This window comes from Phyllopteryx taeniolatus, chromosome 5, assembly GCF_024500385.1.
Source record: "Phyllopteryx taeniolatus isolate TA_2022b chromosome 5, UOR_Ptae_1.2, whole genome shotgun sequence".
Taxonomy (NCBI): domain Eukaryota; kingdom Metazoa; phylum Chordata; class Actinopteri; order Syngnathiformes; family Syngnathidae; genus Phyllopteryx; species Phyllopteryx taeniolatus.
Window position 1 is genome coordinate 25,638,403 of NC_084506.1, and position 19,623 is coordinate 25,658,025.

The window sequence follows — 19,623 nt, forward strand, 5'->3', positions numbered from 1 at the left end:
ACAACAATCAAGTCCACACTATCAACAGAATTTACATTAATAAATAATTATGTCCATCCCTTGAAGCTATATAGCAAATTTCTTCAAAATCAATTTATGACTTGACTCGGGCAATCATTATTTATTGGGTATTCAGACAGACAGTATGTTTCTAGCGCTTGAAGAAATCACGGGAAACTACATGGCTAAGTCTCCTGCCAAGTTATGCTAGGATTACTCTATACTTTTACTGGTTCGGAAAAACGTGAGACTGACCGCAATTGGAATTGGTATGAAGTTGAACTGTGATTGCAGGCTGCGAACCCCCTCGTCCGACATCAGTGACCTCGCAGATGGTTCTTCTGGAAGAATGTACATAAATTCACAGAGAAACTCCCAAGAAGTCTTAGAAAGTCTTCTCAGAAGAGTATAAAGTTGTGGAACAACTGCAGTAAGAGTAATTGCCAAGTACACTAATACATGTTCATTTACATACTGGCATTTTTAAAAAGGAGAGTATTAAGTATGACCTTCCGTCTTTCATTGTTGCTTCATCTTCATGTGGTATGCAACTACAAATTCCCAAACTTTGTTTTTTTCCCAACAATTGAAGAGACTCTACCGTATTAAATATCATGTGCTTATAGTCGATGGACACTATACCAATAAAACCAGCAGCAGGAGCAGCAGACAGTGACATGGAAAACTCATCACTGTTTTAACTTATAAAACTTCAATGTGAGAATGTCACGTGTGGTGAACTATAAATTCTGTTTGTATATGACTCCTTTGTCATACGTGTTGTAATTCACTTCTTGTTACCAATTTCTTGAGCATAGTGTTTTCAACCAACCCAGTCACATGGTCTCTTGGTGAGGTTGTTTCATCCACCGTTGTTGACAGGCTCGAAAGGCAGACCTCCTCTGAGGCGTAAAGATGTTGGTCTACAGATCAACACAAAGGATTCCTTCAGCATAAATGTGCAAAATAAATCTTTTTGTATCAAAGTGTGATTGTTTATCCATTATGAAATCATTGATTTGAAGGCACTTTGCCATGTCTCAAAGGGAGCGACGAAATAAACAAACCCAATTTGTACCAAAAGCTCAGAATAAATATGAGGTGCTGTCACAATCTGTGAAGTTATGGTTGCCTTGACTGTCTATAGAGGACTGTACCAACTTGCTACCAACTGTTTGGTGACATTCTAAGATCTGCAAAATAAATAAATGCATCTTCACCAAAATGTAATACAGTAATAATGAATTCCTCCTTGCTCTAAGCAGTTCCAGAAAGTTACGTGAAGTCGTGGTTGATATGGAAAGTGTGGTAGAGTGCAAATGAGACTGTACCATTTTCATTCTGGTGCAAACTGTGTCACCTATTCACAAAGTTTCAAGGAATTCAATGGTGTAGTAACCCAGCTAATTAACAAAAAAAGAACAACAATAAAATACCTAAAGAGATGAAAACAAAACCTCTTCTGTCACACTTGGTGGAGGTAAGACTGCAGTTTCAATGAGATCAATGACTCCACTCCATAAGTATATAAATATCCTTTATTTTTGCTGCATTTCCAGGTACAGTGGTGCCTTGAGATACGAGTAACCCGACTCATTGAGTTTTTCGAGATACTAGAATTTTGTGCCTTGACTTACGAGTACAAATTTGAGATACGAGTGGTAGTGAACGCAACACAAATTACTTCACAAATAACAGCACTTTGGCGAATAGTGAACAGTTCTTTCCCCCCCCAAAAAAAAAAAAACGGGTCCTAGTTGTGGTTTATTGTGAAACTAAACAAACATAACACTAGATGACATACAAAAATAAATACATTGTGTATTTGAAACAAACACATAGCTTCGCCTTTAGGCTGCTATTTCAATTCTGATACTAAGACATAATTGGCAACTGATATTTGAACATAAATGATGCAGGAACACATTCAGACATTGAATAAATAACATTACTCACATTTCATATATTCTTTATCCTCTGTGAGGAGGTAAGACAAGCTGTTTAGCCATCTGTCTGTCTGTCTGTTTCTCTGTCTTGTACTGCCTCCAGGTGGCCAAGGCGTGAAGCAGCAGAAGGGCCATACAATTGATGCAGTGTGACAAAAAACTGTTTTTAATTATATTAAATTTGTTTTAACTGTTATGTCACTGATGGTGTAGTGGTACATTTACCTGACTTCGGTGCAGGCAGTGTGGGTTGTTCCCACTCAGTGACCGTGTGAATGGTTGTCCGTCTCTATATGTGCCTGGCTGTTTTTCGCCCAAAGTCATCTTGGATAGGCTCCAGCACCCTGCGACCCTGAACAAGTACTGAAAATGGATGTTTAGTTATTTATGTCATTACTGTATGTTTTTTTTTTTTTTTTTTTTAAATCAAGTACAATATTATAGAGTGCTATTTTTGTCATTAAAAAAACACATTACAATTTTTTGTTGTTGCTTTTTTGGTAGGCTGGAATGGATTAATGACATTTCCATTCATTTCAACTGAGAAATATGTTTTGAGATACGGGTGATTTGAGTTACGAGCTTGTTACCGTTGAATTCAACTCATACCTGAAGGCACATACATACTCGGTCGTACGCACCACAGAAACTGAGCCGTCATAAACTGACCACCTCCTGCAAAGGCATTGGCTTCACTGTTCTAATACTTTTGCAGGGGAGTCCATCTTGGTGCCACGCATGAGTGTTCTATGTAAATATACCTGTAGATTGCATGTAGTGTGGCAAATCCATGCTGAAGTCATTCCTTTCGCTGTACGTGCTGTTTTGCATGCTTACTGATGGAGGGAGACAAGCCACTAATCCCATGTGCATTGTATCTTGTAAGAACGTAATGCTATTAGCAGCTCAAAACTAGGGTAGAGTCATGTAATACCATGAAGGATGTCTAATAGGCTATTAGTATCACACCACAAGATCCGAAAATGTATGATTGTTATACATGGATATGGATCACTCCACGTTCTTACTTTATGTACTACGGGATGACCCTAGTATGTCAGTGCACTTCAAAGTAATGCCAGACACCGACCTCCAGCTGCTTTTTTATATCTTGTGTCCCATATGTATCCGGTTCTATCCATATGTAACTGAGGATATGACTCTTTCTCTTTGTTCTCCCGAAAGAGCGTTTTGACGCTTACATATTGTATTCACTTCCTTTCATCCAGAGTCAGACAAATGTGCTACAGTGGCTTGGATTCCCTGGCTTAATACCGAAAAAAATGAAGATTTGGTTTACTTAGATGACAGGATAGATGTCGATAATACAGCCATTTTTTATTAAGTAGAATATTTTCATAAATTGTCTGTTGTGATAGTATAATGATAAATGAAATTGATGCCCAGCCCTCTCTAGGGCAATGAACCATATTGAGTGGAAAACTCACAATGAGCCAAAATCAACATGTCATCAATCATGACATCATCAATCATGTGATTTCTTCCAGCCAATGAATAATGATGATAATGAGAATATTACAACAAAATTGAAACGAGAGAAAAGTATGACCCCAAAAATAGTGAACTTTGGAATTTGACACAACTTGTCAGGAAAAATACACCTTAAAGAGTAGAAATCTTGGCAGTTGGAACAGCAAGATGTGATGCTTCTGCAATTATTGCAAGAGTTCAGGAAATCTCATTGGAGCTCAAGTTTACTCTCTGTTAAAGCAAGAACTCTTAATTACCTTTTGATTTGAAAGAGGCCGAAAGAGGCAGCACATTGGACGAGTGGTTAGCCCATCTGCCTCACAGTTCTGAAGTTCTTCCTGAGTTTGCATGTTCTCCCCGTGCTTGCAGTTTGCAGTTTTCTCAAGCTTCCTCCCACATTCCACAGTTTAAGGTCATTCAATACTCTAACTTGTCCACAGGAGTGAATGTGAGTCTGAATAATTGTTTGCTTATACACGACAGTATATGCCCTGTGACTGACCAGTGTAGGGTGTACGTCGCCTGTCACCCAAAATCATGGGTTAGGCTCCAGGTCACCAATGACCCAAATGAGGACAAGCGGTACAGAAAACAAATGGATTACGATAATGGTTAAAACTTGGAAATGGGAACAATTTTGAATTTTGAGTATTTGGAAGAGGCGTGGACTCAACTTGCCTGCTGTCGGGTGAGCTCCTCGAGTGAGCTCCGTTGTCAGCCGAGACAAACTGCGGTTCCTGAGGAGCGCCCCAGATCTGACAGGGCACTCCCCCCTCCATCAGTCACGTCATCGGAAGTCAACGGAGGAGTATGTGCCCCTCTCACGGTCACGCCAACCGTGAGACGCAAGCTGTTCCTCTCCAGGTGCTCATTAATGCACGTGTCCTTGATACCTCCACCGTACAGCAACACAAAGACAAACACACGGCTGCCATGTTCTAATTACACCACACACATGCTCACATTTCCCAAATAGACTCACAAATGTCAAACAACTCTTTACTTCCCTCCTGCTGGTGTTGTTCTTGTCTCCCTTTTTAATAATAAAAACATATTTACACGGTGTATAGTATACAGAGCTCCATACATGACATGGGAATTTTCTTTTAATTGTGGCCACACAAAATGAGAATTTGTGGCCACAAAATACTAAATTGTGGCCATGAAATAGGTATAAGGGTGTGCATAAAATTCTAATTTGTGGGTTTCAAATATTCCCATGAACAAACAATAAGAAACTGCAATTAGCGATGTACTTAAGGTTGTACCTTGGCTGGTAAAACAAACTGACTGTCAATAGTCTATTTTGAATATCTCTGCAAGTTTTTCAGAATGTTTTAGCAGGTAATCCCCAGCCTGAAATAAAATGAAAGCTTACATCGTGGTCTCAAATTAGCATTTGGTTGCCACAAATTAGCATTTTGTGTGAATATTATATCTATTTCATGGCCACTAGTTCTTTGTATTTCGTATTATGTGACAAAAAATGTGCGTTTTTTTGCTCACGTTATATCTATATTGGGGTCACATTTGTATTTATTTTTTCCCCCATGTCATGTCTGGAGGTCTGTAATAGTACATACACAGTGATATCTGAATGCAAAAACAGCTGAAACCTTTCAAGTGGAGGACATTGGGGACAGCCGATATGGGAACGCTTGCACTCCAGCTGAAGGTATTCATCAAGATTTCTCCGCAATTAGCATAGGAGCCTAATTACCATTCGAAAATGATGTGCCGTAACATCACCAAGCTTTTCCATCTCTGTTCCAACTTCCAATCCTTCAAAATGATCACCCATTGCCGGCTGAAATACAGCGCACTGGGATGACCCGAGTATTGTCTTATAGCTGCGGCTCTCCGAGGCCCGCTCAAATGTCCGCCGCAGTACCTCCAATGGTTCTTTCTTTCCCATTTCGCCGTTAAGCTAGACAGTTAATTATCCAGGAGCAGAGAGGCCGGGTCTCTTTTGCCGGCTGCGATAACGATATGCTTTGCTGGGCAGAGAATCAAGAGGGCCTGCCTGTGGGGAGCCTCGCTGATGTCAGGCAATCTTTCAAAAAAAAAAAAAAAACCCCAAGCAATTAAATGCACCACTGCCATCAAGAATGACTCGTGTTATTGAGGATACTGGCTAGCTCCTCTAATGGGGATATTTAGGGCAATTATGATAAAGATGTCAAGGCGACCTCCCCGCAGTGGTTGCCTTTACAAGTGCTGCTTCTAAGTGCAGGATCACCATGCACACGCACACACAAAAATGCGTTGACTAAAGATGTGGTCCAATCCCACGTGGAAGTCTTACCTCCACCACTTAAGACTTGTCTCGTGTGGAAAATGTTGTCTGGAGATGCTAAATGGACACAGCTGTCCTTGGTGTAGAGTTTTTAAATCAGCATTCCAAAGCCCATAACGACAAGTCTTAAGAAAATAAACACTTGGGTGGTCAATTAAAGACAAACTGATTTGTTCCCATTGGATGTAGCACATCTGGCCCGGGGAGAAGATGGTTGTGTTGCTCTTAGTTAATGGAGAACGGAAGCCAGCCATCTGTAAGGTAGCACACAAAGAGCTCTTTTATGTGGCCACAGCTTAAATGGTTTCAACTTTTGCCCATGCGTTACCTTTCTGACACTTCGCATCAAAGTTGCTTGTCAAGGACATGATTACGAGCTACTGGTCACCGCACCTAAAGCACAACAAGCTCCATTGCAATGTTAGCATATGCCATCCACATGGCTGGCATAACACCACACAAGCCGACTGCTGTTTGAAGTGGGTTCAAGGGAGCAAAAGGGAAAAGTGCAATGTGGAGACAGCATGTATAGTCTTTCGTGACTTGAAATTGCCAAGCAGCTGCTCATGCTCAGTCTAAACCAAACGCTTAGATGAAGGTTTATTAAAGCACGTCGGCGGATAATGCATTATGATATCTGGATCGGGATCGATATTGGACATTGGTCAAGAAACAATCCCAAAATCCAGGTGATGAAAAGCTCCCCTGAGAAGTCCTGAGACAAGAGTCAAGCTCGCCAAGAGAGCCTGAGAAGATGAAACGCTTAATTTAATGCAGCAGACCACAATTTTATTTTGCCCATAATAGTAGTAATTGTACTATGTATACGAAAATTATGGATAAACATTCAATGAGTGTCATGAACCGTCATTCACAGAGCAATATAAATAAAATTAGAGTCCTTGGGTTACAATGGTACCAACCTACAACATTATTTTTGTTACAGTCTTTCATTGTTTATTTTTTATATATATTTACTGTGATTATGACTTCACTACTGCGTTAGCATGGGTTATGTGTGTTTCGTCGTGCAAAGCTTTGCATCACCGGTCAAACTCAGACAAACTGAGGAATAAATTGATTCCTTATTTTCTGAGAGAAATTCAACACCAGAGTTGTGCTGTGTTCGGGCAAATTTCGTGGAGGATGTCTTCGTAAGCATAAGCTTTCACACACTGCTGGAAGTGCATTTCCAGGTTTGGAGCGAGTGACCCAGCTGGACAACTGCCGTCAAGCCATGTAACTACAGTATATAAAAGCATACATTTACAACAATGCTTAATTATATTTATAATGTAACTATGGATTAAATAGCCAAGCTCGCCAAAATGTGCACAAGAGATTGTTAGAGCTGGTTAACGTTAAAGCGATTGAATGGGACTCACCTATTAAAATATCACCCTCGATATTATTTCACCCACATCACCTCCTTTGTGGGGTTGTGAGTAGTGGGCCAACAATCCAACGCTTGGTGAATTCTGCTTCACAATGGTAGTATGATCCAAACTCCAGGTTGCTATGAACGCTTGGCCGCCACAAGAGGCCACAAGATGTTGTGATATCGCCCAGGACCAATGAGAGCAAAGCTGTTTTCCATAATTAAATGGCGAAAATGAGCACTACACTCAGAGCGAAGCTCATTTACATGTCGCATAATAATGAGAAAGCTGGCCGTCTCAACTGCCAGGTGAAAAAGACCAACTAGAATAGCTTGAAAAAGGACATTATGGGCATTTTCAACCCAAATTAAAAACCCAATAATAGGTCATTTAAGATAATAAAAAATGGAAAAGAAAAATTATGGAAGAAGACCTTTAAGGATCTGGGAGGAAACCCATGTACCCAAAGAAACATGCACGGAGCACCAAGTGCTCAAAAATAAATTCAGACCCGGATCTCTTGACTGTGAGGCAGACGTGCCAACCACTAAACACTGTGTTGCCGGCCCACTCTAAAATCAATTACCTTTTTGCCTTTGTCGGATGAATTACAGTAATTTGTCTTCTTGCCATTTGAGTCATCATGGAACCTTTCCCTCCTGCTCAGAATAATAATAATTTTGAAAAAGGTCATCACATTTTTTTTACACTATTGTGGTAGAATCCCTCCATCCATCCATCTTCTTTATCCCTTATCCTCACTAGGGTCGCGGGCTGCTGGAGCCTATCTCAGCTATCTTCGGGCGAGAGGCGGGGTACACCCTGAACCGGTCGCCAGCCAATCGCAGGGCACATAGAAAAAACCAAACATTCACACTCACATTCACACCTAGGGGCAATTTAGAGTCTTCGATCAACCTACCACGCATGTTTTTGGGATGTGGGAGGAAACCGGAGTGCCCAGAGAAAACCCACGCAAGCACGGGGAGAACGTGCAAACTCCACACAGGCGGGGCCGGGATTTGAACCCCGGTCCCCAGAACCATGAGGCAGATGTGCTAACCAGTCTTCCAGCATGCCGGCCTGTGGTAGAATCACACAAAAAAACAAAGAAGAAAAAGAAAAGAAAAACACCTCTGGAGTTGAAAATGCTGGACAAATTTCCTAAAGAAATATGCTGATTTTTCCAGCGCAAACAAATTATGCAGCATGGTGTTTGGTGGACTAGTGGCTACTGCGTTCAACTCACAGTCGAAAGGTTCTGGGATTGAACTCCAGCCTGCAGTTTGCATGTTGCCGTAGCGCTTGTGTGGGTCTTCTCTAGGTGGCTTCATCTTACTCCCACATCCCATTGTGTGAATGATGTGAATGAATGTGAACTCTGTCTCTCATCCAAAGAACCCTGGGATTGGCTCACCCACAACCCTTAAAAGGACAAGCACTATAAAGAATGGATGGAAGAAACTTTGGTAAGGGGGGGGGAACAAAAAAAAAAACAATTCGGCTACGTTTACACTGCAGGTCAATTCAGATTTTTTTAATGTCATGTGAACAGTACAGTCCTGATTATTTTCATATCTGACCCAGGCCTCTTTCTTCTGTGGCTATAAATCTTATATGTATCCGATGCGAATGCAGTCTGGACGCTCAGGTCGCGCTCATCCGACCTTAGTCGCCATGAAAAGGTGACAAAGGTCACAATTGTTCAACAAAACAGACACACACGAAAATCAATGGTGGACAGAGGTGCAGAAAACAGACAAAGAAGATGCTTTAGAACTGATAAATGAATAAAAATGAGGCTCCGGTTGCACAAAATCCTTGAAATTGCCACAAATGCATCAAGACAGACCTACATACGAGGCCTTATTTACTTCCATAAACACATTGCACCTCTTGTTTTGTGCGCATGCGCAACATGACATCATCTTTTCTGCGCATGCGTGTCACTTCACGGTAGGGTAGGGCTATTCACGAATGGGTGGTGAATCGAATTGGGATTCGTGTGGGCGTGGAACGAATCTTAGACGATCATACTGCTTACTTTATTTTGACAAGAGCAACAACTGCTGCCATGCCGCATTTATTTTACCTTTGGCCACAGTACGGTGAAAGATCCTAGTTAGAATATGCCATTAAACTAAACTAAAACTAAAAAGAAAAAGTGGCAGGCAAAACGTGCTAGTGTATTCTCTTTCCAGTTAAATTGTTTTCAAATAATCAAATTGTATTTTTCATTTGTTGGACTATGACATGTCTTTATTTTGGAATAGTACAAGGAGTAACGATTCGATTCTGATATGGAAGTCAATCGTTACTTTTAACACGAATAATGGGGGTCCGTGCCCTACTTCACAAACTCATTCTGTTCACATTAGATGCCGCTTTTCTTTTTGTAACGTGAACGACTACATAAAAAATATCAAATTTAACAAAAAAAATCATAAGTGGGCATCATGCCCTGCAGTGAGAACATAGCCTTAATGGTCTGATAGCACTTAAATGTGTCGACATGAGCACTAGTAAAACCCCACCTTTCTTTCTTTCTATCATCAACAGTTGTCTTCCACCGCATTGACGCTCTGTGACTTTTGGCCTCACGTGATGTGTATATTTGTCGTTAGTGTCAACATATCGTGACTGAGCAACATCCCTGCAAACACAAGGAAAGTAGTGTGTTGCGGGATTTCTTTGAAGCACAAGCCACTCAATCAAGCAAGGTTTGTCCTTCTGGAGCAACAAGACCCCACACTACCCGAACATCACTCATGGACTTCCTCTAGTTGTCCTCCTGCCTATTTTCACACCATCTTATCACTCCACAGCCAGGATGATGACTTTTTTTATTGTTCTTTTCCAGCTCCACTCCCCTTGATGTTTGCTCTCCAGCTCTCCTGCCGTTCGTGAGTTACGTTTTTCCGTAGCGAAAGGCGGAAAATTACCTCCAAATGTTTGGCCGCCCGTCAAAAGAAAGCAGCGGGAATCCGGAGAAAGGAAGGAGTACTTTGAATACAAATATGACTGCTGTTTGACCTTTTTATCACTACTTACATGTTTTAAGAGACTTTGGTAAAAGTTGTCACACAGTAAGTAACCACACAACACATAAAAATTTCCGTATACACTACAGTGGAGCCTCCAATGTCAAGCACAAACTGTTCCATTGTTCTAAATTTCAATGTTCTAATAGAAAATATAATTTAATTTGTTCAAGGCTCAAACCACCACAAAACCTTGATTAATTGTATGTTCGATGTTATATATATATATATATTTATATTTATATTTATATATATATTTATATAATAAGAAAACAATGACATATTGGTTGATGTCACAAGTTTTGTCTGAATTTTCAGGTATAATTTTCCAGGAAGTTTTCATTTGGTCAAATTGAACCACCATTGGGTTATACGACTTGCCTGGTATGAAGTACTATTATGTACTAAGTACTTGGTGGAATTGTGCTGTCTTGTGGGACGAAGGCTTTGACCCAGTGCAATAAAATCCCGCAGAAGCTGAGTCGCTTCTACTACAAGGTCACCTTTAAGGTAGGTTACTTGTGAATTTCTAGTTCGATTAACACTTTAAAGGAGGATTGTGTGTTTATATAGAAATAGTTGGGTCTCTGGCATGTCTGTCCACCCATCAAATTTGACTTGAAACGATCAAGTAAATCTGCTTACAGTATTTCCGATTTGACAGACATCTTATTAAGACAATTGGGCACTATATTGATTAATTATATATGTATTTAAGAATTGTTGTCAATTTTTAACTGAAGTCTGATGAATCATCTTCCCACGCCACCTTTTATCCCTAACAAGAACTGAGTTAGAGGAGTTCACCTGCCCGCGTAAATCGTACTTACCTTCTTGATTCGGAATGAAAACCCTACAAATCAACTATGTGGTCAAAAGCAAAGTATAATCTTACAAAGTGCAATGGTGTGAGTCATTTTGACCCATTAGAATTATACGTTCCCCTTCATGTGCATCACGGCTGGGCAAGGGAGTAGGGGGGCGGACCACATCACCACAGTGACCTGCAGTGTGTATATAAACCACAGCCAAAATGATGGATGGCCGGTTTGACAGTGATGTTCTATTGTGAAGTGGAAGCCCCCTCCTGTAACGTTCATAAACACACAAAGCCTCAAAACTCCACATGTATCAATCTCTGCATAAGTGAAGCTGCGTGAGGGTGGCTTTCCACTTGGAGAGAGAGAGAGAGAAAAAAAATAAAAATAAAAAAAATAATAAAAAAAAATAAAAAAAAGAACGTGGGTGTATTTGCATGATCCATAACGCAGAACCAGGGAGAAAATGTGTCACCTTTGCACTTCTGTGCGCCCCGGTCTACTAGGCTCAGTGGGTTGGCGACAAAAGAAAAAAAAGCAAGAAAGCAGCAGTGAGAAGCTTGCCATGTACAGGCGGGATTCTGAAGCGTTTGAGGCAGTGAAAAATAGTGCTAATTTGAAGGTCATTTAAAGAGCGCCAGGCGGTACGGCTCAGGAGGGGGGCTGCGGAACAAGTGCAGGGGGAGGCCGCCTGTGTCGCGCCGCTGTGAGGTACGCGCTCCAAACGTCTCTCTGGTACCCCTCATCAATCTCCTCCATCCACTGAGACCTGCCTTTGACCCACATAGCTGCCAGTGGGGTTTGGGGCGGGGGTGGTCGCCTTTATTTTATTATTGATACCTCTGCTTCACACAAGCTCAACCGACCTGAGCCAAATCAGCAGAGAAGCCATAAAAGGTCAAAGAACCACAGACGGACATTTTGCCTCTCATTCACAGTCAAAGTGACAAAAACATTCTCTGACATTACACGTTTAAAGTAATAATTTGACCATTTATCGACAAGACAGCACCTATAATGCCTATCATGCCTCTTATCTTTTCCACTTCACACCTGCTCAGTTTGTGGCGGTTGGTTTGCCACTTCACAATAGCACCACGGAAAACTGTGAAAACCATGTCTTTGACGGTATTAGTCAAAACGAGACACACAAACAACAGTGGTGGAAGATCTGTATTTACTTCTCAAAACAGAAGGTCCGATAGCATTATTTGCATTAATTGGAGACTCTAAATTGCCCGTAGGTGTGACTGTGAGTGCGACTGGTTGTTTGTTTGTATGTGCCCTGCGATTGGCTGGCAACCAGTTCAGGGTGCACCCCGCCTCCTGCCCGATGATAGCTGGGATAGGCTCCAGCACGCCCGCGACCCTAGTGAGGAGATGCGGCTCAGAAAATGGATGGATGGATAGATGTTCCTGAGCCCACGTGGTGTTATCCTTTACACATTGATGTCGGTTTTTGATGCAGTGCCGCCTGAGGGATCGAAGGTCACGGGCATTGAATGTTGGTTTTCGGCCTTGCCGCTTCCATGCAGTGATTTCTCTTGATTATCTGAACCTTTTGATGATATTATGGACCGTAGATGACGAAATCCCTAAATTCCTTGCAATTGTACGTTGAGGAACATTGTCCTCAAACTGTTTGACTATTTTCTCACGCACTGGTTCACAAATCAGAATCAGAATAATCTTTATGTGCCACGTATGTCCAAAAAACACACAAGGAATTTGTCTCCGGTAATTGGAGCCGCTCTAGTACGACAACAGACAGTCAATTGACAGAGAACACTTTTGAGACATAAAGACATCGACAAAAACAGTCGCTGAGCAATAAAGGGTTGCTCGTTATCTGGTAATGCTGGTACAAATTATTATTACAAATATTATAAAGATGGGAACCTCACCCCATCTTTGCTTGTGAATGACTGAGCAATTCAGGGAAGCTCCTTTTATACCCAATCATGGCACCCACCTGTTCCCAATTAGCCTGTTCACCTGTGGGATGTTCCAAACAGGTGTTTGAAGAGCATTCCTCAACTTTCGCAGTCTTTTTTGCCACCTGTTCCAGCTTTTTGGGAATGCGTTGCAGCCATAAAAGTCTAAGTTAATGATTATTTGCTAAAAACAATCAAGTTTATCAGTTTGAACTTTAAATATATTGTCTTTGTAGTGTATTCAATTAAATATAGGTTGATCATGATTTGCCCATCATTGTATTGTGCTTTTATTTAGGTTTAACACAATATGCCAACTTCATTGGAATTGGGTTTGTGTGTGTGGGTGTGTGTGTGTATATATATATATATATATATATATATATATATATATACATACAGTCTGTGTGTATTATTTTGCCCACTAAACGTTTATTTAGAAAAAAAAACAAAAAAAACACTCCGAGGGACCGTTTTCTTATGTTTGTTTTTGCAGGCCACAGAATTCACGCAAGAAAAGAATAAATTCCTTTGAAGGGAGCATAGGTGTTCTAGCTTCGCACATTTAGATAATTAGAAGCTTGGTGACGACCGTGCCAGCAAAATCTGCTTTTGAGACAACAGGACATGGCCCGTGAGTCTCGGTTGTTAAACTTCACTCTGGTCATGTTGCACACTGGTGACGTTCCGGTTCTGTTACCCATTGAAGCAAGCTTAGATGGCCAGTGTGAAAGAGGCTAATTTTGCCAGAAAGATAGGAAGTCTAAAAAGGAGGAAAGATTAGAGGGTGAAACTGTTGATTTCCTCAGCCTATGAAGTCATGTTCAGAAATGGGAGAAATCGGTTTCCATGAATCATTCCATTTTCCGCATCGTTGCCTCACAAGTAACAAAATGTTTTTTACGAGGCAAGCCAAATTGGTGTTGCTCAGGCTACAAATAACTCACCGCAAATTGTACCTTTAAGCAGAAGAGATTTCTTTAGCTGTCAGCCTTCTGTTCTCTGATGCCACTAAAAACCCTCTTTCGTCTTCATCAGAAGTTATTATTGACCTTCAGTGTTACATGATTTATTTTACAGATCAGTTTTCACAATAGATCCAGGCAAAGACCAATCTCCAGGAAAATAATGTGGCGTTCTTTGCAGAATCGAGTAAAAACGGACCCTTCAGATGTTCAAAGCCCTTATCATTTGGAGTTGTATCCATGGAAATGTTCTGTTCCTGCATTTTGTGCTGTGTTTGAGTTTTAAGCTGGGACAAAGAAAAATCATTTTGTAAGTGTGGTGTAGTGAGCAGTCGTTGATCCATGTTCTAGTTGCTAATGCGCTAAAGGAGATAAGGCTCCCGTCACCACAATGAAAAGCTAAAACTTCAATTATGAGGCAGTCTACATGCTGTCAGCGCACAAAACACAGTTATTGGTTTAGCATGCCTTTGTTTTAACAAAGAATGGCAATATCACCTCCAAAGCGCCTGGTAATCTTTGATTTTGACACTCAATAGAAAAGCGCAAAGAAGCATTAGGGGCAAAACAATTGCAGATTTGTTTTCTTCGTATGCCTCAAATTAGGCCAAGGTTTGGGGAGGGATAAACATAAGTTTAAGCCACTGAGAGTCTTTGCCTTAGCAGAGAACAATTCTGTGTGAATGCAAGACTATTGTCTCACACTAGCACTGGCATGGAAAGATGCCGCTGGATGGAAAGAGAAGCTTATCTTATCGTTCTTCAACTATGGTGTGTCTTTGTTGTGGACAGCCTCAGTGAGCTGGAGAAAAAGGACGGGTGCCTGGCTCTTATGGCTATCTTTGGTCCCGCGTCTCCTTAACAGCATTATGTGCAAATGTTCCGATACAGCAAACAAAAAAACAAACATTACTGAGGACATTAGCATACAGCGCATGCTATGGAAGTTGGAATACCCGACTATTCCTTCAAAAGAAGCAACAAAGAAAACTCATGATACTGTAAAAATAAACACTAATGACCAAACAGCTTCATTCAAGAATTTCCTGGTAAAATCACACAAAAACATTTTCTTCAAAGAAGCGGTATTATAACCACAACAAGCAACCGTCCTAACCGTAGCTTAGAGGGACAGAACAGAATGTTGCCGTTTGCACTGATGGTGCGGGTTCAATTCTCAGGCACTCCCCCAATACTGAGCCGTTGTTGGTACCAAACCGGCTTTTAAAAAATAATAAAGAAACAACTGCCATAAAAACTGTGCCAAACAAATCATGGGAGAAAATGTTCAGATTAGAGATGAAAATTATAGAATATAGCGATGAAAATTAAATATCAAAATTTCAAACCATGACCATATCACTGTTAGCAGGATCATCACAATATTGCTAAAATATATATGAACAAAAAATACTGATACGTGCACCTTAAGCATTGCAACTATTTCTATTTTGAATACAACAAATGTCAGTAAAGACATAGAAAACCATGTCAGTGTCGTGCCTGGTTTGCATCATGTTCAGGTGCCATGTACCTAAGTGTGTCACAATAAACCATGTGTCATCGCTGCCTTCTCTTATTAGTAGCAACAATGTAAACAGATTTGCTTGAATGATAAGAAAATACAGAGGCACAAATAAACACTGAATGTTGATTGTTGATAACTTTGACCCATGGACTGCCATAGACGTTTATACAGTGTTCCCGCGCCACTTCACACTTCATGTTTTGCAGCTTCAGTGCTTTGTGGGTTTTTCCAAAATACGTATTCATCCAAAAAAATAAAAAATAAAAAAGTAAAAATGAAAAAATACGGCCATATCGGCAGCCATATTGCGGAAAGACGCGTCGTTTCATTTTGATGCGCGAGAGAGGTTTCCCTCCATGCCAAACAAAGAGATGAGTTGACTCAAGAGGCTTTGTACATACCTGTACTGTACTGTACATGCCACGGGCACTCATACAAAGGCGCGTGATTGGTTCCCGGCGCGACATCGACCAATGAGAGCATGAGTGGATTTATCCCATGAGCTGATTGGCTGCGCATCATCGCAGCCCCACCCAGCATCTTCGCTTGTTGTGTCTCCCCAGTCTCGTCCACGCTGTTGACTGTCTCGCATACTGTATCTTAGTGTTGTGTTCGTGATAACTTTTTTTGTTTAAGCGCTAACTTCTTTTGATTAGTTAAGCCCTTACAATGCCGCCTAAGCGCTGTGCCCCTGCGAAAGCTTCCTCTGGGGTGCCCAAGAGGAAGAAGATGATGACCATCAGCGAAAAAGTGAAACTTTTAGATATGCTCAAAGAGGGCAAAAGTTATGCATCTGTGGCACGCCATTATGGCATGAATGAATCTACAGTGCGGTACATCAAAAAAGAGGAAGCAAACAGAAACAAAACTGCTTCAATCAGGAAGCGAAACATGTGGTAACTCCGCGTATTAAGAGACGGGGTTATGTCCTTGTACAGGGGAATTTTGAAGCAAAAGAAAAAACAAAGACAACTACCCATACCCATGTTTTTCTCCAAGGTAAAACCCCAGCTACACCATCAGCGCCTCCAGCAGAAGAGTCTCCGAGTTAACCTAAAGCTTCTACGAGTCAAGTGAGAGCCTCTCCTCCGCCACCAACGCAAGCCTCTCGCCTCTCTCAGAAGGCAATGTTGATGAATGTTAATTACTGTATAAGGTTTTATAATTAAAGATTTAAGTAAATACGTGTACTGTTGTAATCTTTGTCTCAAAAATGTAAAGTATAAATACTGTTTACATATTTTAAACATTCTGGTACCCATATAGACATACACGAAAATTCCTGGGGGGGGGGGGCAAATCCTACTTGGCGATCTTTCACCTTTCGCGGGGGGTTCTGGTCCCCATTAACCACGAAAAACAAGGGATCACTGTATTGGTTAACTGAAATCCAACCATTTACTGCCACCGACTTATATTCATGTTTATCAACAGGCAGGAGTGGGAGAGGGTCACGTCCAGGTTGTCTATGAAATTCAGGTTTTTAACCACTGTGATGATTAACATATGCCTGGAGATGTCTTTGGATTTGAGATCAGCACAGATTTTGAGTAGAAGATAAAGATGGGGGGGGAATTCAGTTTATCGTGTAGATTAGATGTAGGGAGAGAAATGCCAACATGTTGGAAGTTGAAAAAGTTTAGGGCCAAATCTAAGAGAGTGTGAGGTATGAGAAACAACACAGCAGCAAATACACGAGCGGACTGTAAAAGTACAACTCGAACACATTATCATCCTTCGCAAAGTGAAAGGAAGACGCTAGCATGCTAAACCAAAGATATCTCTGTTAAGTCAAATGGTAAGCTGTTTACGAGTCACCTGTACTGTAGTTGCGTCACCATAATTGATTTTTGAGCAGGGTGCCAACATATCAATAACACCTACGTTCGTCCATTTAAGCTAACTGACCCCATTTAGGAAGAACCGTCTTTCGGAGATGCTAAATATGGTATTGACGATAATAAAAATTTTAAGCAGTAATATTTATCACTAAACCGTGAACTTATTTATCCCAATACGGACTAAACATATTAAACGTCTAAGCTGTCATGTTCATGGGGGTCATATTCATTGCTCAAAACGTGTGTGTGTGTGTGTGTGTGTACGCGTGCGTGTGTATTTGTCTGTGGCCTTTTCACAGGAAGCAGCGACAGCTGTAAGAATTTCATACACAAGTATGCGGTTTTAACAAATAACTATGACAGACCTGAATGTGATATAACGACTGTGACTGCAAGTATTTTTTTTAAAAACAGAATATATTCCAGCAATAAAATGGTGTACGAAGAGTAGAATAGATTGTAAAATGCCAGTCATGAGTTGTTGTTTACGGGATTCAGCCCAAATTCATTTAGCTGCTGAAAATGAAGACATTGCTGTAGTTTGCAACAGGGATGCACTGAGAGCACACCAATACTCAGAGTATAATTGCTTACATTTGAGTACTCACCGATACCGAGCACTGATACTTACTAACGCCATTTACATTGTGCAATTGTGATAAAAACTTTTCATTTGAATAAAAAAAATATTCAAAAACAAAACAATTATTGAACATGACATCGGTTTCACTCAAATATAACATTTTAGAGTAACTGACATTTTAAATGTCAACTGTATGTTTTTCTAACAGTCTTGCCACACATTTCACTTAAACCTCGCCTGTATGGTGTGTCTCAGCAAGGTCTTTTCCCAGACAGCACACACACGTCGCACCAACGTCACCCGTTTTAGTCACATGCTGTGATGACGTACTCAGGGTGCCCCTTAGTTCTACATACCATCCACGCCGCCGTCTTCTCGATCGATTTTCCAGCATAATTAAACGTATCATCTGGTCATCTAGGTCCATTTGTTCTAGCAGACACTGTTCCACGGTCGCCATTGTTGTTGCTTTGTTCCTTGTTACGGACAGGAAAGAAAACCGGCTACCGGAAAGGGCCAAAAATGCAGAGGAAACTCCACCCTGTGGTGTCCGTGCCAATACCAGCTGTAGCGACACCCCCGACTCGGAGAAGAACTGCAGTAGATTTTCAAAACTGCGCGCGTGTTGCGCTCGAGTATAAAGCCAAACTGCGCGCGGGATAGCCGCAGTGACGTCAGCGCGGTCGCCGCCACCCGAGTATAAAGAAGCCTTTAGCCAGGCACATCGTTCGGCAGTTGCTAACGTCTGATAAATGAACCTTATACGATGACATGAGAAATCAAAGCGATATACCCCCCCCTTCTGCAGGCTGTCAGAGGAGGAATCGGGTGGTGATTTTGCAGTTGTTTATTCTGTATTGATGTTCATTCGCTTCGTTTAAAAGTTCAGTGATATATTAACATTTTCAGATATTTTTCATGAATGCGTATAGAATTAATATGATTCATTGACTCTGGTATGACGATGTGGATAAAGGACAGCTGTCACACACAAACACATGCCACATGTTTTGTTGTTCCTACATAGCAACATTATACAGTAGGCTTGCTGGAATCTTTAATGTCACATAGTTATTTTTGTTTGAACTAAAGTTCTGGACAGTGTTCATGTTCGAATATTCTGATGAGTGGATACATTTGCTAATCAAGGTACGTTTTGTTTCTTGATTATTCCGGTAATTCAATGTTTTTATTACAGTGACTGAGGCGGACATGCGGTGTGAGTCATGTACTGCACATTTTTTACAGAGGAAAAAAAAAAAGGAGCGGGATTCCCTGGGAATAAAAAAAGGGAGGGAGGATAGGATTGCAGCGGGATTGTGTAAAATTTTGTTTTGGGATTGGGTGGCAAAGGGATCCATCTCTTTGGGAGTGGGAATCCAAATCCACTATCATGTGAGCCTCTAATATACAGTGGGATGCTGCGTTACCTCTGTGTGCGAGTTACAAAATAAACCGAATAAAAGGAAATACAAGACAGCCTTTTGTGAATACCACAAGATGTATAATAAATTTGTGAAAGGACAACTGTAGTGAGACTTATTCACACCAGCGCTTCACTCGACATGCCGTTGTTATGCAGGCTGTGACTGTGACTGAACAGTTTAGAGAATTAGCCAAAGTCTTCAAAAAATGCAAGGGCAAGATGCTCTGCCAAATTATCATGTGCTCTTTCATTCCGGTAATATTTCTGATTTGATTGTGAAAAAAAACAACATATGTACATGGGTTGGAAATTAAATAGTCATCAGCAGGGGAAACTATTATCTAAATCCTGTTCAAAACATCATCGTTAGTGACA

The 19,623-nt window shown here is 41.0% G+C and overlaps 2 long non-coding RNA genes across 2 annotated transcripts; one reads left to right on the forward strand and one right to left on the reverse strand.

The window, feature by feature from the left end:
- Positions 1–741: 741 nt before the first annotated feature.
- On the reverse strand, positions 742–18,317 carry LOC133477562 (uncharacterized). The gene is made up of 4 exons (XR_009788400.1): positions 18,179–18,317; positions 2,172–2,309; positions 1,957–2,043; positions 742–923 (listed from the first exon to the last, which is right to left on the reverse strand). It is a non-coding gene; the product is annotated as an uncharacterized LOC133477562 (long non-coding RNA).
- LOC133477985 (uncharacterized) lies at positions 9,705–16,531 on the forward strand. Its single transcript, XR_009788533.1, has 4 exons — positions 9,705–9,832; positions 9,973–10,198; positions 10,472–10,663; positions 16,398–16,531. It is a non-coding gene; the product is annotated as an uncharacterized LOC133477985 (long non-coding RNA).
- Positions 18,318–19,623: the final 1,306 nt, after the last annotated feature.